General features: G+C 37.8%; 1 long non-coding RNA gene across 1 annotated transcript in view; it reads right to left on the reverse strand.

Annotated features, from left to right (window-relative positions):
- LOC118469694 (uncharacterized) overlaps positions 1-26,507 on the reverse strand; it is a 149,794-nt gene that overhangs the window by 110,683 nt on the left and 12,604 nt on the right. The window contains exon 3 of the long non-coding RNA XR_008600881.1: positions 5,655-5,785. This is a non-coding gene — a long non-coding RNA (uncharacterized LOC118469694). The remainder of the gene's footprint in view (positions 1-5,654; positions 5,786-26,507) is intronic.

A 26,507-nucleotide genomic window follows, 5' to 3' on the forward strand; every position in this document is an offset into this window, starting at 1 on the left:
ATCCTAAATAATCCAGCACACTTTCACATAGGAACAACTTAGAGTGCAGTTATGGTTACAGACTCTCTCCACCTACGTAGGTTGTTTTTAAAGTGCAGTTTATTTGCCAATAAAATCAGGGAAAAAAACAAGAAACAAAACTGACTGAGGTTTTTCTTTTCAAATCTTCCACGGATATTGCAATGTTATCATGAATTCTTTTGGCATGCAGTGAAAAACTGCTATCACAACAGCCCTAATTTGAGTAGATGCTGATTTTGTCAATGGGCAGACGAAATCAGTGTTAGAGAGATGTGTGTAACGGTGAAACTAAAGTCAAGATGTGTAGTTTTTTGTTCATTTTTTTTTCACTCAAGCTAATTTTTAAACTATGTTGTTTAAAAAAAAAAAACCCACACAGAAATCATATAAAGGGCCTTTTGCAAATTTGTAAACAATATGAAGAAATATGAGGACAGATCTTTGGTTATAATCAGTAATAGAAAATATATTCACTCTATTTGCACCTAACTTGAATTTTTTCATTTTGTAGTACTTTAAATTTTCATCCATGACATTCAAGATGGAAATATTGTACTTTCTACTCCCCGACATTTATCTAACGATTTTAGGAACTTTAAAAAAATGAAGATTTTACACACAGACTAATGCAACAAGCTTTTAAAATACAACACGCTGTTTAAGATTAAACCTGTTTCCAACCTTCTTGGCTTTGTACAAAAAGCAGTGCATAGTCAGGTCACATTTCAAATGTCTCTGAGTTGTTCACAGCATCAACAAATCATGATTTTTCTCTTTAAGCTTCCCACGTGGTTTAATTTCAACAGACGTTCCAATGATCCAGTAACTCAGGTTAGATTAGTGCAGTAGTTTTAATCATGTGATGAGCCCTCAGATTGATCTGTTGTCATAAAACTGGATATAAAGTAGAACAAAGTAGCTGCAGTAACTACAACAGTAACATGCTACTGACAAACTCATGTTTCACTAGTAATATTCTACTAATGTCATATCTAAAATTGTATCTGTCAAAGGGATCAAACCAGGATATTCACTGTAATTATTTCAACTACATCTTACTTTTAAAATGTAAGTACTTTTGCTTATGTAGTAATGGTTTAAAAGGTCTGAATACTTCTTCCACTGCATGTTATTGGTTCAACGTGATGATCCACAACACGTCAACTGGTGGACAGTTAGGGGAACCCAAGAAAACAAAATGGTGTCCATCTATTGCAGGCTTATCTGTGAGCGTAATAAAGATTTGATTAACAATACTGCAAGTCAACTACTAAACTCATCTGTATTTCTGCATATGTAACTAGACTACCTCACTATTTATCACATGTACAGATAATTTATGCATCAAAACATACATAAATTGCTACATGAAAACACAGTGGCGTTTCCCTCCCTAATAGACCAGCTGTTTATACACTTATAAAGACAACTGGTCACCGCAATATTTGCCTATTTGCATCATAGCACTTCTACTAACCAGCCATTCAGTACGCAGTCAGTCTTCAATTAATATTATACACTGAATATGTAACATAACTTTCACCAAAAACAAGATTTTTTAAACTTATCTTGCACAATATGCTGTGCCATGGACCTGCAAGATGGTTGTTACAGCATGTGGAGGAATTAAGTTTGTAAGATTTTAAACACACCTTTGATTCCACCAACTCCATCACCTTCACTGTCCACTAGGAAACACACTAAACCTACAAACTTTCTCTCAACTGTTCTGCTGTCTTGTTTTCCAATTAACCTTTCCAAGGTCCAACCTTTGCATGGAAAGACACGGATCAATGCACGGCGATAAACATCTGCAGAGCACCTATAACTGACTGGAAAAGTGGCTTTGTAAACGCTGTGCAAATATTAACTAATGGCTGTTTGCCGTCAGTCCACAGGTCTGATGCGTGCCAGGTGCAGATATGAAGGGGAAGCTGCTGAACCGTTTGAAAGTGCTGCGAAACGTCAAGGTGGCAGGTTAGAGCGAAGGTGAACAGCTGGAAATGGAAAGGAGACGACGGGTCCAAGTTTGTGTCCACTTAGTGTCGCCTCGTATTGTTATTTAGACGCCTCGCTGCTCAGAAGACTAAAGAGGTAGCCATAATCTAACAAACCACACTGTGAAGAAAGAAAGAATTAAAAGAGAGGCTGCAATGGAGAAATTAAGCAGGAATATGAAGGTTTGTAAAGTTATAGATGTATTCTTCTAACAAGCTCAACTTTCAAAACGAATTCATCAGATATGGACACATTTTCGACAGTTAACTACAACGTCCAATCAAGGATGATGCAGAATTCCCAGTACGTCCTGTTGTTAAGACAAGACAGAGGATTTCTGTCCACAAAAAAATAACTCTTTGCAACTTTATAACTGTGTCTAATTGAACCAACATCAAAAGAACAAGAATAACTTCAACCAAAAGACACTGTCTATAGTCTTTTCTCTTATGTATAGATTCTAGCTTCCAAAATAAACCATTAATAACCATGTTTCCACAACATATTTGTATTTACATTTTCACATTAGAACACATTAGCAAAGTTTAATGCAAACAATTAAAATCTCGCTTGAAGTAGTTGAATAAAGATTTAATGTGCCACATGGGAGATATAACCAGTTCTGACACAGCAAACATTTAACTGATTAGGTTTCTAATTCTTTTGTTGTGCTTACCTCTGGACAGCATGAAACCTGTCGAATACCAGCTGACATCTAATAATCATGACAACTTTCCCAGATGAAACCAATACCTCAAGACATCTCCCAATTTTTCATCTTGTAGATGGCCTAAGTTTAGTTCTTCTATTGTTTCTTCTAGTATTTTAGCGGCTGGCAAACAACTACACTGTGTGCACAATTATTCGGCGAATAAGTGAGTATCTTGACCTTATCGTCATTTTCATACATACTTTCCAACTCCAAGCTATATAAACTTGAATGTTAATTGGATCTAAGCTTTATCAGGTGATGTGTATTTGTGTAATGAGGGAAGGTGTGGCCTAAAAGTGATCAACACCCTTTATCAAGGTGTGCATAATTATCAGGCAGCTTCTTTACCTCAGACAATATGGGCCAAAAAGAGATTTAACAGACTCTGAAAAGACAAAAAATTGAAAATGTCTTTCAGAGGAATGCAGCACTCTTGATGTAGCTAAGCTATTGAGGCGTGATCACCGAACAATCAAACGTTTTGTTCCAAATCGTCAACAGGGTTGCAAAACACGTGTGGAAAATAAAAGACGCAAATTAACTGCTAAAGACTTGAGAAGAATTGAACACAAAGATACCAGGGAGCCATTACCTTCAGTGCTGCCACAGTGCAGAAATTCAACCTGAAGTACAAAGTTTTCACTACTCAGAGACACGGTCCAGTTAGGGAGGACTGACACACGACTGCCACTGAACAAGACTCATAAGTTGAAACATCAAGACTGGCCCAAGACGTATCTGAAGACAGATTTTTCAAGGGTTTTATGGATGGATGAAATGAGAGTGACTCTTGACAGACCAGATGGATGGATGGATCATTAATGGGCACAGAGCTCCACTTGGAGTCAGACACCAGCAAGGTGGAGGTGGGGTATGGGCTGCTATTATTAAGGATAAGCTAGTTGGACCTTTTCGGATTGAAGATGGACTTAAGATCAACTACCAAACCTACTGCCAGAAGATACTTTCTTCAAGCAGTGGTACACAAAAAAGTCTACATCATTCAAGAAGGCCATGATTTTTATGCAGGACCAAAGTCCATCACATGCATCCAAGTACTCCACTGAGTGGCTAGAAAGCAAAGACCTTAAAGATGACAGAATAATAACATGACGCCCTTCCTCATCTGATCTTAAGCCTATGGAGAACTTGCGGGCCCTTGTTCAACATGAGATTTACAGTGAGGGAAGATGATACACCTCTTTGAACAGCATTTGGGAGGCTGTTGTTGATCATCAGCAGATCTAGAAACTAACAGGATGGAAGGCTCATGGCAGTTATTGAAAAGAGGGGTCGCTATGTTAGTTACTGAATATTTAATGAAATGTCAGAAGTGTTTTTGTAAATTTCGAGTGGTTTATTTGTTATTCTTACTCTAATAAATGAAAATAAACAAATGAGATTGGAAATTTTAGTTTTTCATTTAGCTGCATAGTAATTCTGGACAAATAGATATCCTCCTGAGAAAGCCAAAACTGACGTTTCCTTTGGTAAATATCCAGGTTTGAGGTTTATTAACATTTTGGATAGCATTTCTTCAAAAATAAAATTAATCCTCAACAATACAACTTGCCTAATAATTGTGCATGTAGTGTACTTCTGTTTTCAGCTTCATTGATATTTCAAAAGTTTGTGTTGAATTCGTTTGACTGATATATGGAAACAAATAAAATGTTTCCTTCTTTTGGCAACCAAACAGCTCCAAGTGCAGTACCACAAGAGCTGTAATGATTAATTGCTTATTTGTCAAACATTTTTAAAATTGTTCACTGTTTTGGTCATCAATCATTTTGTAAGAATAAAAGCCAAATTCTCTGATTCCGTATTCTTACATTGGTTTCTCTCCTCTGTGAAAGCAAACTGAATATTTTGGGACTGTGGACACAACAAGGATGTTTGAGGACATTTGAGGAGATTCTTGGGATTTTCATCAACATTACCCTCCATCTTCTGACATTTTGTAAATCAAACAACTAGTTGATTAATCAAGAAAATAATACAGAGATTAATCGACAATAGAAACAATCTTTGCTTGTGGTCCTAATTACCAAGCACTGGAAAACCCAGAACCACTATACTTTTCTGATGGCTTTAAGGTCCAATCTGTGGCTACCTGTAGACTTTTCTATCAGTGGCTGCCATCTATAAGGTGACGCTCAAGTCAAATGATCAAACACAAACACTCAAAATCGTATCTTGTAGGGTCTTCACTGATTAAACTGTTGACCACATGAATGATTTAAAGCTACGCTGCTGCATTGTAGGAGAATTTCCTATTCACCTTATGAACATAAAGCCTCATGTTTTCACTTTTCTGACAGGCAGACGGAGAAACCTGTGTGAGAAAATACACCAACCATAGCAGAGGCTGCAGCTTGTATAGAGGAGGGGTCACTTTAGGTCACCAACACGTAAAAACATCAGAAACGCTGTAATCAAACAGACGAGGGGGGAAAAAACGAACATGTGTTTTTTGTTGTAGATCGGAAAAAATACTGCAGCTAACAAAAATAACTAGACGTTATTTGTGCGTGTACAAAAGTGTGTGTTTGTGTGTTGTTCATGAGCCTAACACAGCGTGCTGTGCAGAGATGAGCGGCCCGTCACTCAGCAGGCATCAGGCCGTGGAGGTCACACCCCAACAGTTGCGGGAAGAAGAGATTATGCCTGTGTGTATTTGTGTGTGTGTATGTGTGTTTTCTAAAAAGCAGAGATTATGCATTGTGATATCAAACTGGGTTAACGTAGCGGACTGTGTTTGCATACAGGGGTGCCACGGACTCGCAGGTTTTAGCTTTAATCCCCACACACACTGAATCCTCACCGGCTGATTTGGCACTTTTTCAGAGTATTAGGCCACCAGGCGAGGAAGCTTTGTTTACCCGACAGACAAGTCATCATGTTTAATAAAATCCCGACTAACCTCCATTTTCCTCTCCTTTCTCCTGTGCCACTTGTATGGGAATGTTGCTTTCACCTTGGTCGACTTCAGTGACAGTGAACCCTTGTTGATCCATGTTTCTGGATCATGTCTCAAAAGAGATGTGGTCCGCCCTGCAGTATGAAGACAAACAAAGAATAGACACCGTATTTATTGAAGCAATAGGTCAAATGAATGGAAACCTTTCCTATATTTTGAGTTAACATGAGCAAATATAGGTTGTACATTACAATAAAGTTCAGTCTTTCAACTTTATTTTAAAGTAAACTGTATTCTTAGTTATGTTGTGATGGAAACGTATTTTCTGCTGCATTACGTTTGTTCCTTGAGTTTTGCAAACACATTTTTAATCAACACATCTTTCCCATTTATAGGTATTATTATACAGTCAATATCTATCACCTATTATACATTAGATGGGGTGGAAGTCATCACATTGCTAACAGAATCTGTACAAGAAGTTTGTACAGGAACTTTGTGGAGGTTGATATACAGCAGGCGAAACGCTTGAACTTTAAAATAAAAACTAAGCAGTATGGATGTAGTCTTAGTGACGGCCATTACTAGTTTTGCCGTTAGCTTATTGTAAAGGCAATGCAAGTGTCAGTATGTCAAGTAAACCTTGCATGCCGACATTCGTAATAAATAGAAGCAGAATTTTTCACTCCTGTACGTGATTCAAAAGTTTAAAATCTTCTGATTTCAATGCCCAACTTCTATTTGCTATTCACCTTTTGTAATGCTGTGGAAATGACCGTATGAGGTCTACTTCTTACCAGTAGCAAACTAAAAAGCACAGTAGATCTGTGTGGAAATTAACTAAAGGGATTAAATAATAGATTAAAATCAATAGGAAAAACATCACTTCACAGTTGCTTTGATTAATGGTCTCTCCTGGAATGATAAATTAAACTTGAAAACTTTCTGTACACATTATTAACCCCCCATTTTCTAACTCATTTAAAAAGCTGCAGGCTTATTTCCCATTATGTTGATAATATGGGTATGGTTTGCCAAAACTCTTTGTGCTAATTGTGTGTTGGTTCAAAAAGCCATTTTCTGTTAGAGTGCACAAATCCATTACGGCCTCCTCCTTAGCCCGGATAATGGAGATTGGATTAATGCAGGGGCTAAAACATGTGGCCCGGGACTCCTAAAGATATGATTGATCATCTTACTGCTGAGTATTCAACCGGTTTGGTTGTGTTAATTGATACCATTACCTTTTTTGGCTTAAACAGCAGTCCGTTAACAAACCCAGACTCAAAGAAAGAGAGACGTGAGAATGGCAGCAGATAGTTATCGTAGCTGATATACATTCCAACCACTAGACCGTCTATTACAACATTTACAGCACCTTGACAGGGAGATTCCCAACATCAAGGGACATATTTAGATTGATTTATTTATTGCTTAAATGTATCCGATTTCAGATGTAGCCTCCATTAAAATACATACAACCCTGTCTTCACCCTTCAGTTTTTGTTTATTTGCAAAACATATTAGGGAATTGTTAGCTAACATAGTCTAAAATCTGCGGCTTGTCAAAGTTTGATGCGCTGAAACTCATGCTGTCAGGCTGTAATGGAGATGCTAAGAAGGAGCAGTTGTTCTCTCCTGAGAAAGATGGAAATTCATCTTGTTTTTCTTTAATCACACGCAATCTCCTTATTCAAAACCTATCTGCATTCTGCAATTCATGAAGAAGCCAAGCAAAAGTGCATCAAGGAGATTACACTGCAGGTACAATGATGACATGTCGACCCGCTGAGCGGTTCTGATCATGATTGGATTGTTTATTGTGAGGATATGGCCCTCTTTCTGTTTGTGTCTTCGCTGCCAAGTTAGTCACAGCCAAATGATCTGCAGTGAATAGTGGAACAAATAATGCCAAGAAAAACAAGAGACAAATCATTACACTACAGACTGAATGAATAACTAGTTTATCTCCCACACTGTGCCTTTCTTTTCACATAATAACGCAAAAAAATCACAAAACAGAACTTAGACAGTGTTGAGGAATGGAGCTATTGAAATGTAGAAGAATGTGTGTCGGGGTTAGACAGCAGGGCAGGTCATAGCAGGAGGGGTGAGAGGTGTCAGCTAATCTGCTGCAGGATGATATAGATAAACAGCGACGCCTCCCAAGGAGCGGATGTTGTACCCAGATGGACACAGAGCAGTTGGTGGCAGCAGGAGAGATCAGATAGGTGGAGAGAGGGAAAGAAAGAGAGCCAACACTGCAAAAAATATCTCATCGCCTCGTTTTGAAAAAGCGGAATATTTCAGATTTGTAATTTAGTGCAACGTGTTTCCAATGCCTTTTCATTTGGAGAAGATTTGATTATAGAACTGAGGCCCAGTTTTCTGGAAGCAGCAAGAATAAGGCAACAGATTTGTATTTTTTTTAACTTCAAATAAATCAATTTACATTAGAGCACTGTTAAAAGAAGTATTCATGCTGTTGCTCTCACAAAACAAGAGTAAACCTGTATTTTAATTCAAACAAGTATACATGTTTACGATATATATTACATATGCATAATAATATATTTGTGTCTATACAGGAAGAGTCAATTTGAATTGTCAGAATGATGGTAACAGGTGTTTCTTCCATCCCTCTACAGTGTATTTTCTTTGGCAGTTTCCTTAGCCCCGCAGCTAATGCGGTCACGCTGCGTGTCTTATAGCATTTATTAAAATATGTGTATGTCACATTGCACCGACATAATATGCCAACAGTCTGGGAGAGAACAACAGAGACAGTGAGGGGGAATTTTTTCTGATGTGTCTTGCAGAAACCTCAGTGTTACATTGGTTTACCTCACCTTAAAATAAATTACATTAAACTATCGAGCTGCAGTCAATCAAAGAAAATCTTGGTCAAGTTAACTCATACCACCTCTTGAGTTAACGGATTGGTCATGGTAAAAAAAATCTGCATGTCAACTCAGGATTAGCTAAGTGGACAGCGTACCGACTGCACTAGCCTTGTTAGCATACAAGAATTCTACATCAACATATAAAGCTCAAATTTGCAAGATATTAAACCATTTGAACATGGGTATTTTAGAATGAAATGATAAGAACAGACTCAGAGTAGATCAGCATGCACCTGCCCATATTCATATGACTTCTGAAAATCAGAAATACATCAATGCAATGCAGTGTGTTAGTGGGTTGATTGAAACAGAAAACTGGAAAAAAAAAATCCAAATGTGTATCTTTCATTGTGAGGCCTATTGGCTGAAAATGAAATGTACTGTATTACAATAAATGACAAAATAAGTTTATAATTACAGTTTAACAAAAACATTGTCAGGCATTTTTTCATCAAAAATAAAAATACTATAAACAATTCAAGTTTGTGTAGTTGTGCTACTTTTCAACTACTTGTGTTGGTTTTGTCCCATATGGTAAAAAGTAACAACTTCTTTTTACAGTCAAACTATAGCAAACTCTTCACATTTGTCCAAAATAGCAACTGGTAATAACAGAACACACATGTCAGCTGTTGATTACAATGAACACTGTGTCTTTTAAAATTTATTTGCAAAGAGCTACTTTAGTCCCGCAAATGTTTGAAGGTTTTCCAGGAACTCTCAAAACTCAATTTACTCAAGAAGAAAACCACTTTTCTTCTGCATTTGGCCACAAGGTAAACCAGAACATTTCCCCCGAAAAACCTGCTGGCACAAAGTCCTGAAAAGATTCCCAGTCTTTCATGTGTACAACGATTACAGGAGTTTGGTTCCTACAGATTGACGCAAGTCAATTTTCACTGTAAGTTGGAATTCCGGCAAAAATGTGAACAAAACTGCATCATCATCAAACCGCACATGCATCACGAAATCGATCAGTTTGCCGCAAAAGCCATGAATACCAATGACTTTCATGCATGTATGAGTTATTGTTCAAGAATATAACAGAACATGTTGCAACTTTCATGTTTTATTATATCTAATTTCACTTCCATGGGGATGGTTTTCCTTTTTTTCGAAGCACTACCATCAGAAGAGTCTGACTTATGTTTGGGGGGCCATAATGAAGGGCAAAATGTCGCACAATCCAAGGTGGTGTACAACTGGCGAATGTAAACAAAGCCGTCTTATAGCGCCACGTGATGATGTACTCGTTCGCTACCTAGTTCCACGTAATCAGCTGCGACATAACAACAAAACGCTGTATGTTGTAAACCGAGGACCTGCCCATAACCTGTTCTGACGTAAAGACGAAACGCCGTAGGTCGAGGACGTCGTAAACCGAGGACTGCCTGTACATTAATATGTCAAAATGGAAACAGTTACGATTTATCAATGTTGAATTGCACAATATTTGGAAAGGTGAGATTCAAGGTTCGGCAGACACTTTTTGCAGTTTACAGCCAAGCAGGTGGACGAGGAGAAAGCAGAGATCAGATTGGCTAGATGTGTCATCTCACGCTAATAACCCTCATCTGATCCGAACCTCCCTCCTGTTTTGTCCCCTTTTCTCCCACTTTCCTCATGTCTACCTCGTTGCCTCGCCTCCTTTCCTTCCTCTCCCCCTTTCTTTCTCTTCCTCCATCCCCCTCTCCTCTTTGGCCGTATCGTTCTCCTCCTCTGTCCCATCTCCCTCTCATTAGACCTTATCTACGCCTCCACATTCACTGTTGGTTTTTATCTGTCTAATTATGTTGCTACTCACCTATGGAGGGAGCAGGAGAAGCCCTGTGGCATGCTGGGAAGACGATTCTTCCCCCATGCTCTCCTGAGTCCTGCCCCCTTGACTTTTACACACAAACATGCTCCCTCTCTCACCCATACACACACATATAAAGACAAGCAGAATCTCCCAATCCGCTTTTCAATTCCATCACCTTTTCAGCATCATGGGGGCCCTTTGAGCAGGGCCCGCGGCCCGCGAGTCCCCCGAACAGCCAGGCTCGGTGATAAAACTCCCCAGACACTCCTCCATTATGAAGCAATGATAGGAGGTGCTGCCTGGAGTAATGCACTAAAACGCACACACGCCACCACGATGCAAGGCAGACACACACACACACTCATACAGAATACACAAATACTGCAAGCACATAAAGAACTGTACACACACCGCTGCCTTATCGAGCTTTTTCAGCTCCGACGGCGTGAGCTGCATGTGCTCCTCTTAAATATAATCCTCCAAGAATCCAGCTGTCATTGATAGAATATTTATAATACTGGCTGCCTGTGATGGATCAGAAAATGGGACTGGTAACTAGTGTGCTGGTTATATTTTAAAACATGTTTTCTTTTATTCTTTTTCTGTACACCATACGCAGAGCTGTGTACAGAAAACTTTCATCAGTGCTAACTTTATAATGAGTTTAGAAAGAAATTTTTGTCATCATTCAAAAGAGTTTTCAGCCAGCACAAGCATTAATATAATAAGAATCAAGAATAGAACACATGAATATAATTTTTTGAACAGTTGTGTTGATAAGAACTTCCTTTTCTTAATTGTTATAGAAATTCTGTTTATCAAATGGTCAGAAATATCAATAAGGTACACAAATTTCTGCCAAATCCATGAATACAGACTCGTAATATTGACTGTAGGTGGACCAATCATGCTTACTGCCACCCCCTAAAGGCCCATTTAGAGTCGGTAAAAACAGTGAAGCAAAACAATATAAACACTTAATATACCACTGAATGTAGCATAAATAGGATTACACACAAGGAGTAAAATGATCATCTCTTTACTGTAACGTTTGTTCATTTATGTATTTGAAAATTACCAACATGTGTGCTTTCTTTTCATTCAGTTGTATTTAATACTATAAAAAGTTACATAATTGAGTCAGACATTGTGCATTTTCTCCAATTATTGGTGCTTTTTTTAACCAATTCCAAATAAAATAAATGTTTAAAATGCACAACTTTGCAGCTCTCTCACTGTATCTGTAGTTCCTACTCTGTGGTTTTTAGCAAAGTCGCCTCAAGTACAAGTAACATGTAGTGTTTCAATTCAGTTCAGTTTTGCATGTAGTTACTGTGCCACTTCTCAACATAAATCACTCGGCACTTCAGTAATGAGCCCAAGACTTTTCAAGACTATATTATAGAGAAAACAAAAAAACATATCCAATAGTGGGAAGAAAAAGTAAATGTTAAAAAGTTCTCTTTCAACTAAACATGTAAAAGATAATTAAACAAAAGCATTCAGCAAAGTTTTGTGCTGGAATTTGCATCACTCTAAAGCTAAATATTATTTATCAGTTTCACATATAGGTTATCATTCTCTTTAATTATTTATTATTGGTATTGGCTCTGAAAAAAAACACATCAATCAATCCCAAGAAATAACCAGCTCTACCACACTGGCATGCTTCAAGGTCAAAATATCATTTTCACAGTTGTGAGTAAAAGCAATAATCAGCTTCTTTCATGGCTATTTTATGTAAAAACAATAATAAGAGCCCTACTCCCAAGCTAGACAGCTATAATAGTATCTTGTTTCATGTTCAATGCTACTGGTTGACTGTATAAAGTGCGATGAAAGTGTTTGGACTAAGGTGTTCTATGTTCTTGATGCAACCAGGATTAAACTTGAAGGTTTCTGTAGCTTTCATCCCAGCAGGACAGACAGGAGTCGAGGCTGTCGGAGTCAAACTGCAGCCACAGGGGGGAGGTTCAGGGTCATCTGCAAGTGTGAGTTTGTGTTGGTGTCTGTGGCGGGACCTACAAGAGCGATAACCTCAACAATGGGGGCCTCTTCCCTATCTGCTGACTCCATCCACACACGTGCAACGACACACACACACCCGCACCAATTCCACGGTGCGTACAATATGTGATTTTAATGAACCTAATCTCCAGGATCACCAGGTCTCTGAGCCGGGAAATTAACAAGAGCAGGTTAAACACACACAGTAGGTTCAGTATAACCCCTTTCAGAGGTGTGTGTGTGTGTGTGTGCATGTGTGTGTATAGGGGTGAAATTGGTTTTCCTCAGGATTAAAGGATTAAAAAGGCTGTTAGTTCCTCAAAGTGCTCCAAATACCCCCCTCAATATTCATTACAGCAGATACAAAAGGCAGAGAGGAGCTCATAATGGCCCCAACCTTCTAATCATTTCAAGCAGGGACGCTCCTGAGCTCACACGCCGCCACCACACACACACACACACACACGCACACACACACACACACACACACACACACACACACCGACTCTCTTTTATTATCATTATCCACACTATTAGCATGATATAAGAACTGTCTGGAAATCACAACAGGGTGAATCCGATGTAGAAAAGAGATTATTGAGGAAACTGTGGCTGAAAATGCTTTTAATATTTGTACACGTCTCCCCCACTTGCTGCTCTAAGAGGCGACTCCAATCTTTTCCAGTGCTTCAAACTAATGACTCCCTGATGCCAACAGGTCTGGTGTGAGGTCTGCCAGCCATATATTATTACTGGAGAAGATAATAAATCAATATCTGTGTGCCATCACAGCCAGGAGGCGGCCTAAGTGCCCCCTTCACACAAACCCCATGGAAAAACTGTCCTGTTAGAGTCCCTTCAAGCAAGGAGGAGGGGGGATTAATTGAAAGTGATTGAGAGCGCTTCTCACCGTGCCCTTTTTTCACCCAGCGGGTAGCCACTTGTTCGCTGACAGCAATGGAGGGATTGGTTTACATTGTGCGCCGCCGGCCCACCACTTTGTGTGCGTGTGTGTGTGTGCGCACATGAAGGCGTGGAGGGCTAACAAGGCTGAAATTGATGCCGTTTTGGGTAGGGAGTCATTTCTGATGGCTGCTGACATTCAGCCCCAGAAAATATTGCATTCAATGTGGAAAAGGTCAAAGCCAAGGGCGAGGAACTGAGGAAAAGAGGACAAAGAAATGGAAGAAAAGAAAGGGGAGAGAAAAATGGAAGCACATCGGGCTCAAGAATCAATTCTAGCTAATAAAGCTTTGTGTACAAATTGTACATTCAAACTGACGGGGTGTAACTGCATGCTAAATTTACAGTCCAGCATGTACCTTAGTTTTGGTCATGATTCAGTAGATTATCAGCAAAGAAAACAGAAATAAAATGAACTTCTAATTGGCCATAATACTTAATGCAAGAATTACAGTCCCAAAAAACTAACTTCCATGTATCAAAGCTACATATTTAGTTGATTTTTACCATGAAAGCATTTCTTCTGACCTTAAAATACCTCAAATGTAACACGATGCTGCTAATTCCTCAAGAACGTGAACTCTATTAAGCCCCTGTCTCTTTTTTCACTGCAGCTCGAGCACACCAGCTCATCTACCACTAAAAACACTGGACAACTCCTCTGCACTACTCAATGCCAACTAAACTCAGAAAACCAGAAACTCCTTCTGAAGAATAATGATACAGAGAGTCCAACCATGCAAGGTAAGGACAGGACTGGTTCTTTCGGTTTGTTACGAATAAAAACATCAGAAGTCTGAATGAAGTTTGTGATTATCATCTGAACACTGCAGCTTCACAGAGGAAATGCATTTTGTTAAATTAAACAAACATTAACAAACAAAATAAGCCTCATAAATATCACGGTTTTGCATAAAGCTACAAAGTTGTGTTACTAGGAAACACAGTCAGGATAATAAGCATCTTTACAGTTTGAGTTTAGATGATCTGTTGGCTGCTTTTTTCATTTCAGTGCTTTTTGTTAGATGCTCTGACATTTTTTTCTCATGTGTTATGGATCAAAATGAAGTCAAGTTCAATGGTATGCTTGTGCATCCAGTCAATTACACGACTGAGGAGCTGTTTTTGTATGAATATTTTTTAAAAATGGCTAAATAGAAGACTAGATTCTCTCTTTAAAGCAGTATACTATAATTTCACACTTTCAAAACCATCAGTTGTTTCAGTAAATCCTCAAGAAAAATTTCATGTAACTCGTCAACTATTGGATAGAGTGACATAAAATGAATTTCTAATTACCCCAGGATCAATCCTACTAACCCCATCTCCTAGAAAATATGCTTACATACAGGAGCTGATATCATTTTTAGGGAGTAAAAAATGATGATGTTGATATTTGTGCAGCCTTTCACAAGAAATGCTTTCACTTTCTCTGACTTGTTGAGAATTTCAAGACAAGGACTGATTGTCTTCAGAAGCACCAAATTTAAGACAGAAAGATGAAAAAAATAAAAATTAGGGCTTGGCATGTTAAAGGCCCTAGCATTAACATTAAAATCTCTGGTGAAAACACATCAACCTGCTGTTTTTTAATGTTCCTATGAACAAACATGTTGGTTTCTTTCTGACAAACAAAGTTGCTGTTGGCTGACACCAAACCAACCATTATAAGTTGTGTCAGGTCATAAAACTGTTGGTGATTTGTACTGATTTTTCAAAAGCACAGGACAATTATGTCTTTCTAGTGAAACATTTGCATGTGTTGTGACTTATTTTGTCGTTTATTTGTAGTAGTTTACTGTTGTTGTGCTTTAAAGTCACGTTTTACATCATACTCTTGAACTGATCTTTAGCTGTGAGGTGAAAAATGACACTATTTGAACTGGACGTATAGCTTTTGATTAAATGGAAAAACTTCAAGTAGCTGCTTCCCAACAACATTGTATCTCCACATGCCTTCAGAATCTGGAGCTGCACAAGTCAGCTTCTGTCTATAAAAATAAGCGAGGACATTCCTGACTGGGTAGAAATTTAACATGACCCACTAACGGGTTATCACTAAACACTGGTCGCACTACATTCCACAACTCAATGGTTTTACTGTCCAAAGCGAAGAAAACCCTCCTAGCTGAAGCTTGTGTTTTCAAAGGCACCACTCAGGCATAAAACACCCCATCAGCTTCTGCAGGAGACAGGAAACCATTATGCACATCATTTTTCTTGGCTGTTGGCACACTGTAGTAATCACAGACCCTCTCTCCCTCCCATTGGCTTCCTCCTGTATCTTCTTCCTCCTCAACCAGCACTGAGAAAAACTCCTGACAAAATAAATGCCGCTACCGCAGCTCCTCAGCTCATATTTCTTCACCCAGCTCTTCTTTAGTTCCCGTCATCGTTTCAGGAGGGAGACAAATGTTTGTCACATCTATTGTCTGGCAGCACAACAGCTGCTTAGGATTTTGGTTATCGGGGATTTTTTCGAGTAACTTTTTTTTTTTTTTTCCCACTGTTGCACTTATTTTACATTGCTGTGGATAAGAGTGTCAGCCAAACGCATAAACTGCATTTGTATATGTCAGCATTTCTCAAAGTCAGGTCCCCAGGCCTGTTTCATTGCTTCTTCTGCAGATTGGAGTTAGACTTCCATAAACAGCACCAAGGGGGAAAGCGCTTTATAGGCTGGAATCAAGGATAAATTAACTGTGAGGTTCTACCAGGTTGCTTTTTTTTTCCCTTTTACATGTTTAAAGGGGCACTCCACCAAGTTTACACATGAAGCCCAGCTTAGTCCTCACAAACAACACTGCTTAGCCTTATATATGTATAATGTTCTGCATTGAAATTAGGAGAAAATATGTCTCATTAATTATTCAACACTGATGGTATGAAGTTAGACTATGGAAAATAAATGTATGAGCCTGTATTTCACCAATTCTTGGCACAAAAAGTCAGGATATGTTGGTACCTGCTGCTGTAAGTGTGACCAATTTTTAGTTATTTCTAATTTTATTTAGTGAAATGCCAAATTGCTAAATTACTCCTTCATTTAATCAGATAAAGGTTTGTTTTTCATTCTGAGGTGCAATTCAGACTTTATTTCTACCTGTAGAGAAGCATCTTAGAGAGATGTTTAAATTCCTCCCTATTCTATTTTAACTTTTCACTAATTATAGTGTTGACTAGAATTTCTGTTGATTACATTATCAAAGCTCCAGACTGCATTTACTCTCGTCTTTGCAATTAATTTCTACTTAATTTTAAGATCTCTAACAACCAGAGTAACATGCATATACACACTTTTTTTCCTCAACATCTCTTATTCAATTGCAGCTGATCTGTTGTGCTGCTGTTAAGATCACCTTACATTTATGAACATTATGTTATCTAATGTTACCTTTTCTTTAAAGAAAGGGACATAAAAGCTAAAAACAACAAGAATTTGACAAGAAGCAGCTGAGACAAAGTACAACTATGCAGGCCGTGGCAAACTGTTATGAAAAGGTAAGCTAACATTTATCTAACGCTGCTAATGCAACACAGCTGGATACGTTTCTGCTGCTGCTAAAATAACTGCACAAGATTCAGGATTAATGACAGTTCATCTAAAACTTCCTCTAGACATTCATAAAAAAAAAACAAAAACCATGACTCCAAGTATATAGCATCATTTCTCAGGCCACATCCAGACAGTAAACAGTTTGAATGAGTTGCTGCACCGTGGTGGTGAGAACAGGTAATGCTAATGCTACATGAGCAGGACGGAAATAGAGCGAGTTGTTCTGGTGAAAGAGTCAAAGTCTGTATATGTTACTGGATTTACTGAGGAGAAATCATCTGTTGCATCACTGTAGAGGAGAATTACATGCAACCAAACTAAAAGTGCCTTTATAAATGTATTATATGGTGTCTGTGTTTTAAAAAAAAGCCCCACTAGAAACTAGAAAAATAATTTAATCATTACCAGACCTCTACCAGTAATATGTTGATTTAAGTGGCTTGTTGCAATTGATGATGTGAAACTGAACAGATGGGAAAAAAGACACTACTTCTATTTAAATATCCGATTAAATATTTTATCTTTCTTCATTCTTGAAGTCATATCATTTCCACGTTAACACCTTATATCTCATCTGGGTCCTAAATCAGGATAAGGACCAACTCTCAGCGATAAATGTGAGAACTACTTGAAAATGTTGTCCTGCTGCTTGTAATGCCTGATGGATTGAAGACAAACCTACAGATATAGATAAAACTGTGTGTGCAAATGGAGGAATAACCTGGCCTGTTGCCACTCTGGCTCACTGGTTTTCACACTCTTCGTCCAACAATATGTTTCTGCCTCTTTCAGCAACAGGTTTGCTCGAGCTACACGCTTGAAAAAAATTGGGGGAAAGAAGGGGGAACTTGGTCGTAAACAAAGGCAGACAAAAATATTCAAATGTATGAAATAGGATGTAGAGAGTGTATTAAAATCAGCTGTTTCTTGCTATTCTAATACAATAAAGTTCTACTGATAAGCTCATTTGATCAGCAGTCAATGTTGATTCGACTATTAATCCATTTCTTCTCTTTATTTCCTCATCATCGTCCACATTTCTCACTTTCAACTCACTACCATATTAGTCTCCTTTTTCTCTCTTTCTACCTTTTCTCCCCCCATCTTGTTTCTGCCAAACTTGGCTTCATTAAAACGCTAATGAGTCCCATTAATGGACCCACAGATCAATTCTGCTGAGCCTCTGCTAATAAGGTGTGATTAGTGTTAGTTTTATTCACTGAACCTCTGTGTGTGTTTGTGTGTTGCGCCATTATTCTGATCGCTATTGATTTTCTGTTTGGCTGGCGGACGCCCAGGTGGACTTCCTCCAAGGATTTGTGTCTTCAAACGGACTATTTCAGGATCGCAGCAGCTCCAGTGAAACTAACTGTAATCGCACGAAAACATAAAATACTGTAAGTGCAGCAGCGACAGGAAAACAGAACGCGTTTGAGAGCTATATTTCTTTAACCCCCGTGTATTTCCTTTCCTATCTCTCCCTTTTTGGCTTGTCTCTCCAACTTCCACTTCGATGTTTTGCATTATCCCCACCAGTCTGTCTGAGGTTTTGAAGTGTCAGGGAAGGCATGGCAGCCTGGACCTCCATGGCTGAAGCATCCCAGAGGTTATAAGGATGTCGACACAGCAAATCACAGTTTGATGGCATTCCCATATGCTCCCAGCTGACTGGGACAGTTCATTCCAGAGTACACACTGGCTGCTCCACAATAATTCTCTGGATTTATTTTAACCCTTAAAGGCAGCCAGATGGTCGACATTTGGTACATAAAGCCGGGTAATGAATGCACTGTAGTGTCTGGAAGGAAATTTAGTGTAGTTTTTTTAGGAACTGCATGATGCTGGATGGTGATAAAAAATTTAATTATTGTTGCGTTTGTGTTTAGCTTTCACTGGTAGAAAATTTACTATAAAAACTAGCATAGAAAATTTTTCAAGCAAACATTTTTGATCTTGGATTTGCACAAGTTGCCAAACACATTTAAAAACTGAAAATGCCCAGGATTTCAATCAGAATCAAGATCAGAAAGCTTTTATTGCCAAGTAGAAATTTCACATAAAAGGAATTTGATTAGCAGTGAGTGGAATCAGGGGTTTATTAACTTTAACTCAGAAAAAGTAATAGAAATATTTCCAATGTGGAGGAATGTGCAAATTATTTACCTAAAATTAGTCCTATACAAGGCTGCATAGTGTGTAATGTAAACAAGAACTTTAAGGGCTCTGCTACATTGGCATTTGCTCAGATTTCAAAGTTTTTAATCTTTGTCTTTTCTGTTCATTTTCTGTTATTTGTATTATAACTCAAAGATTGCACCTAGTTTAGAGTCAAATAGTGCAAAAACGGTGCAAATTCAAGACACAATTGTAAAAGTAGTTCAATTTGTAACTGGTAACTGGATGTAAATTTGATGCAAATAAGATCAAATTCACTTCAAAGAGTAGTTTATCCTTAAATAGTTGTTTAACTATATATTTTAGAAAAAGTAGCACTAAATCAAAGTGAATAAGAGTTTCTAGGTTTGAGCAGGAGTTCCTACTTTCTTTGTCTGATGTTATCTGTGCGTCTCTTACAGACGGGCCTCTGAGGATTCCCCTCCGAGGACTGCGGATGATATTGTTCTCTGCGGTTTGCATCTGCTGGTTTGATAATCCAGTGATTTCGCCGTCAGAGGGGGATTCTGGGAGCGCAAACATGCAACAACACACAAACTCCTGGACTGTGACGGCAGCCATTGTTCCTCCCAAACAATGTCTTCACTTTGATGTCTGTGATGCTTGGCCGGTCGAGGGAAGTTTTTTCAATCTGTGCTTTAGCACCCAGGTCCCCCACTCTTTACTTCTTTCTTTTTTCCCCCCATCTTTTGAAGCGTCCCTGCTGAGAAGCAAAAGAACTACAAAAATGTGATTAATGGTTTTTACTCTCCATCTGTACAGTATATTTTGCATAATATTATATCAAATAGATTTGTGGGCTTTATTATTTCTTGTTTTACACAATAGTCATTTTACATGTACATCTGCACACTTAATGATTAAAGTTAGGTGTGTACAGTTAACTGTGGGTGCACTATTTTACAACCACAAGCATCTCTCCATAGATTGCAATTAGTCCAGAAAGCAAAGGTATGTTCGAAATTTGTGTGCAAGATTTTATTTTTTTCATACTTTGATTAATTAGCAAAAGTCTGTTAATTATTTTTCAAGATTTCAAGGAGAATTAAAGGAAAAACAACTGACAAATAACGATGCAAACCCAGACAAACTAATGAATTCACTTTAAAAGGCTTTACTGCAGGAAATGTTCCTTTCTGACTGCAGTACAACACGACATGTTGTGTATTTTTGTTACATGGACAGAGATCAGTTTTTGTTTCCCTAAATGCCATTAAAAGGCCCTTCAAAGGATTCAACCTTTTCTCATTGTCTTGCTGCAGGGGCAACATGCTGGTTTGATTCTGACTGGCAGGTTCAATCCTCCAATGCTGTTTGGCACAAAAGCTGACAAGCAGAAAGGAAATTGGCTTTTGTCCCCGCCTCTGAGCTACTTAACCTACGGTTGATTTCTCATTTATTAAAACTGAAATTGTCCTTAAACTCTGACACACAAATACACATAACTGCCATATGTTATTTGGTTTTGGTTGTATTTTTAGTATCTTAAAGCAGTGATTTTTATATACACTTTTTTCTTTATTAAAGTTTCTCTGTGGAATATGGTTAATTCTTTTTTTTTTTATATATGATTTAAATATCCACCTAAAGTCATTTTGAGCAAATCACAAACTAAAACTACAATACTTCTGAAAACACATAATTTCATTACGTTATTTTCATACTTTATTAAATTCATTTTCTGGTCTGCTGTTATTTAAAATGCATTTTCTTCAATATGAATTTATGTTCTTGTTCAAATCTGTCGTTTTCTCATCTATTGCTTTGTTTTTCAATGACAAAATCCAATGAAAAGAAACATTTCCAACACAATTTTAGATGTTGTAAGGCAATTTTTTTTTTTTAAATGTGTCTCCACATATTATAAAAGTGAAATCTCCATATAAATACAAATCTAAATGTTGGAAATCAAAGCCATGCAGTCAGTCAGCCAGACGGCCAGAGGTAGTGGCCTGTGGCTCCTCTCTGTTTGGCCTGTAGTGACTATAAACCAGTAGTTTTGTGCCCCCTTCTGGCAATTCTGGCAAAAGCTGACCAGCTGATACAGTTGTGATAAGCAGAAATGAGTTTGTAATGTGGTGGTAATATCTTCTCCCCAGCAACTACAAGGCCAGCAACGCTTTTACCTTATTAGATTTTCACAAGAGACTTGCAGATCCATGAACAGAATATTAAGGAATACACAAACAACATTAGTCTCCCTGATGATAGTAAGATTCAAACCGGCTTTAAAAACAAGAGATTTCTTTTAATAAGTCTAAATATATCACCAGTGTTATTTGGGATACATCGGCAACAGAACTCCAGATTTAATGAGTCCGTTGTTATTTCCAGGGAAAGCTGTCAAACTCTAATCTTACCTAAATTACATGCCCAGCGTTAACTCTTCCCAGTATAGAAATGAAGCTCAACACAAATAGGATTGTTTAGCAGAAGTACGATACAGTCACAAAAAAAAAAACAACATTATGCGTAGCAACATAATCGGAACCAAATCAGCCGTTTCCCCTGTCACGTCCGTGTACTCTGGCAACCAACAAGGCAGCACACTCTCCATCTACTCCCTCATTCACTCCCTTCCTCCCTCTCTTTCGCGACTCCATAACTTGTCACATTCCCCATTAATTTCCATGACAGATGCTGACTTTGCCTCTCTACCTTTCCTTTCCCCTCACTCCACTTCTCTCCCGCCATATTTCCCCATTTCTGCCTCGCTCTCGTCCCAATTTATCTCTGCCTCTTTTCCTTTATCTGCTCCTTCTGTTCTCTCTGCCTTCCTTTTTCTACTTTCATTACGTTATTCCTTTCATTACCTCTTCCTTGTACTTCCAGTCCCCGCCTTGACCCCCACATTTTGCCACACATCCCACTAATTTCCATAAAAGAGATGCTGACTGTGCAGTCATTCGGTGATAGTACTGAGGGTGGGGTGAGGTGGTATTGGATGTGTGAGCGTATTCTCTACTGTATGTGTGATGCAGAGTCTATGGGAATTATTGGCACCACTAACACTGATTTTAACCCAACGCAGACACCAAGAGGCCAAAATCTTACTGTGACTGATGGCTACCTAAGGAAACGCTGCATATTTCAAGGTTGAGAGAGAAGATGAAAAATAAGAATGAGGACAAAGTTAGAAAAGGAGAAGGAATAAAGGACATAAAATGGATTTAAAAAGAAGATTAAAAAAAACAAAGGCATGTGGAGAAAGCAAAGGAGTAAAAAAAAAGAAAAAGATGTAAATAAGACGACAAAATAAAGAACAAAGAAGAGCCAGAAATGGGTTGCTGTCCTTGTCAGCACCCAAATAGAAACAGATGAAGGAGAAGAAAATAAGACCAAGGGCACTGAGTTGTAACACAAGAGATTAAATCTGAACCACTGCTGAATGTTAGAAGAAGAAGAAGAGCAGAAGAAGAAAATAAATTACTATTTTGACTTTTTGTTGCTTTGATGAAGCCCATCCTGAACCCGGGAGACTAGTATTACAACCAGTAGCGTAATAATGAAGAGGGCGACATTTTATGTATGTAATATATAATTTAATATGATAGTCTGGGCGATATAACAAAATAGATGCAATATAAACCAAGGGATGATTTAAATTTGTCTACATGACAGATTTTATCATATCTTTTATACTCTGGTGTCTGTTCCTTTAATATTTCTTGACATATTAAACCACTGTGTGAAATGCTGCTTTATGGCAACACTGGAATAATTAATTATTTTATTTGATGCATCATCCAAACAAAAACATTCCTGCTTTTATCTATTTATAGTTTCTCTAAAGATCATCCAGAAATTTTAATTCATCCCATGTATGACAAGAGGACTTTATCCATGTTGTCAACACCCAAATAAATTGTGTCGTACTCGAGGCTTGTAAAGCTGCAAGAACAATTATTGACATACAGTACATTTAGTACACAGATCGTCATCTAAAGTGATTGATTAGGCTGTGATATGTAAACCACCGACATCAGCTGCTACCATGAGTGCTAAGAATAAACATCTGCACACATTTAGGCCTTGGTGACACGTCAACATCAGCTGCCAGTGGGTTCAGATCGTTTACTATCGTCAATCCTGGATAATTTGTGGCACTGTGCACACTAAATCTGGACCAAAATACAAACTACAAACTTGACCAACACAGCTTTGGCTACTCAGAAAACATCTACAGAAGGAGAACCATCTGTAAGTTCAACAATTTATTCTGGATGTACTACAGTGACATTGAAAATTACTGGGTCTCATTGACCTGTGATGTATTTTAATGTTTACAAAACAATAAGATGCACTTGTGTCGCTGCACTTAGCCTACATTTTACATATAAAGTACAACTGAGACATGCGACAGACAACCACATACTCGAGTCTGCACTCACATTGCGATTTGTAAAAATTAAGGCAACATATTGTAATCAAACAGCATCTTAACACATACTGAACAAGCTATGAAGCATATTGCATGGCTTAACCCTGTAAAAGCCACTGTTGCAAAAATACAACCTAAGTTTTATTCATTTTATTATTGTTTTCTATGATATATATATATATTTTTTTTTTTGCTCATTTTTTCTAGATTTGGGTTTAAATATATATATATATATATATATATATATATATATATATATATATATATATATACATACATACAATATTATTATTTTTCTTTTTGTTGGGTTTTTTTTGCTATTTTTATCGATATTTGGGTTTCTACATACATATATATAATTATTTATTTATTTATTTTTATTTTTTTGCTCCTTTTTCATTTTTGTAGATTTTTGTTTATACATGATAGATAGATAGATAGATAGATAGATAGATAGATAGATAGATAGATAGATAGATAGATAGATAGATAGATAGATAGATAGATAGATAGATAGATAGATAGATAGATAGATAGATAGATAGATAGATAGATAGATAGATAATAGAGGACTTCATCTATGTTGTCGACACCCAAATAAATGTGTTGTACTCAAGCTTATAAAGCTACAAATCCTATATATATACGTATATATATATATATTTGTTTTGTTTTGTTTATCTCTCTCTCTCTCTCCCTCTATATATATATATATATATATATATATATATATATATATATATATATATATATATATATATATATATATATATATACATACATACAATATTATTATTTTTCTTTTTGTTGGGTTTTTTTTTGCTATTTTTATCGATATTTGGGTTTCTACATACATATATATAATTATTTATTTATTTATTTTTATTTTTTTGCTCCTTTTTCATTTTTGTAGATTTTTGTTTATACATGATAGATAGATAGATAGATAGATAGATAGATAGATAGATAGATAGATAGATAGATAGATAGATAGATAGATAGATAGATAGATAGATAGATAGATAGATAGATAGATAGATAGATAGATAGATATAGATAGATAGATAGATAATAGAGGACTTCATCTATGTTGTCGACACCCAAATAAATGTGTTGTACTCAAGCTTATAAAGCTACAAATCCTATATATATACGTATATATATATATTTGTTTTGTTTTGTTTATCTCTCTCTCTCTCTCCCTCTATATATATATATATATATATATATATATATATATATATATATATATATATATATATATATATATATATATATACACACATATATGTATTTGGGTCCTACAGGGTTAATGTTGCACATCGTAAAACATTTGGTGTATTAGAAGAATGTGAGGGATCTAAACCAAGACGTATGTTAAGAAAATGAAAAGTCGCACATGTGGGAAGCTCAAACAGGTAAATTTTTGATATTTAAGTTTGCAACCTTGAATGATGAAGCAAAAAAAATCACGTGTGTTGCTCAAGAATAGCCACTGTTTCAGGTCTAGTTCATAGTGTATTTTCTGTGCATTTTGACCATACATCTCCCCCTGGCTCGCTGGGCTCACTGTGCTTTTCTCACGGTCCTGGGTGGCGGCCCAGCCAACGGACAGGTCGTACTGTTTTTGTTGTCGCCGCATGCAAGCAGGAGGGTAAACAAATCCAGTTTTAATAAGGGCTTGTAGCTCATAATCCTTGCCCGCCAGCAGGTGAGGACCAACGGGCGAGACCGCGACGAAGGGACAGCACAAACACACACACAAACACACACAAGCGTACGCGCACACACAGCAGCTGTCACTTGTTTTCCGAGGCAAGACCGATCCAACAAGAACACCGTGGGTCTTTCGGAGCCGGGCCAAGAGGGAGAGGAAGGGAGAAAGGTGGGAGAGGGAGGGGGAGATATATTAATGCAAATGACAGAAGGTGAAGGAAAGAAGGCAGGAAGGAAGATACGAAGGAGTGGGGTTTGTTTTTTCTCTCTCTCTCTCCTATTTAAGTCGACTTGTTCCCTGCCACCATTACATTTCCTAAGCTGATAAATGACACAAAGTTAAGTACTCCACGGTTATTATAACTGAACATGGAGCAAAGTAATGGCACAATATTTTACTGTGCTGAAGCGAAGTGTGTTATAGCTCAACTAATTTACCACTTTGCCGTTTTGTAAACATAATACGTTTGACTAGTGGGACTCGTTCATGGTTACTTTGCCCTTGTGTGCTTTCCAGCGATAAAATTCTTTGAGCGAGGAGGTAAAAAAAAAAATAAATCAATTTCCCTCCTGACTGATTTGGTTACACACAGCACAGACACTGTTTTTTAGCTTAACAAGTGCACTTTTTGTTGTTGTTTGGGCTTATTTTGTACGATTCAGAGCAGCTTTTGTGATTAAAAATGCTGCTTCTCCGCCCGTAGAGGTCACTGTAATCTCCCAGAAGGAGTTAAATAAGAAAAGCTGAGGTTTTCAAGATTTTAGATCACATAACACCGGTTTGTCCTCTTTTTCACAGAACCCACTCAGTGTGGTTTACGTTTTATTTCCCCTTACAGTTTGTCATCACCCTCTTGTTTTCTCCTCCCTCCTTTGTTAGTGTATTTCCCTCTCAATCTTCTCCCACGTCCTTCATTTCTGCCTTAGTCTCTTTCTCCATCTGCCTTTTCTTTGTCTGCCTCTCCTCTCCTTCCCTCTCTCTCTCTCTCCCTCTCCTCCATCTCAACCCATTTCTGCTTCTTATGAAGTGTGAAAAATGATCGTCTGCAGGATGAAGTGGACAGAATTCGCCGGCGTAATGGCCTGACAAAATGAATCGCGGCCTTCCTGGCCATCCATCACCACTCTGAGGCAACTGCGGTTAAGATCTGTGAAGGTGCTGGCTTATTGATTACTAGTTGTAACTACAAAGTGTCTGATTCAGTGCTTGTGGCGTGGCGTGTGGAGGGGAGCCGGGGAGGGCGGTTTGGTGGTGGGTGGAAGGGAACGCAGGCAGCTGTAGCACTCTCAAAAATCCTCCTTTGATAGATTTTAAATGGTGAAATATTGATTTCTGTCTCGTCCAAGGCCTGGT

Source organism: Amphiprion ocellaris, chromosome 24, assembly GCF_022539595.1.
Source record: "Amphiprion ocellaris isolate individual 3 ecotype Okinawa chromosome 24, ASM2253959v1, whole genome shotgun sequence".
Lineage (NCBI taxonomy): Eukaryota > Metazoa > Chordata > Actinopteri > Pomacentridae > Amphiprion > Amphiprion ocellaris.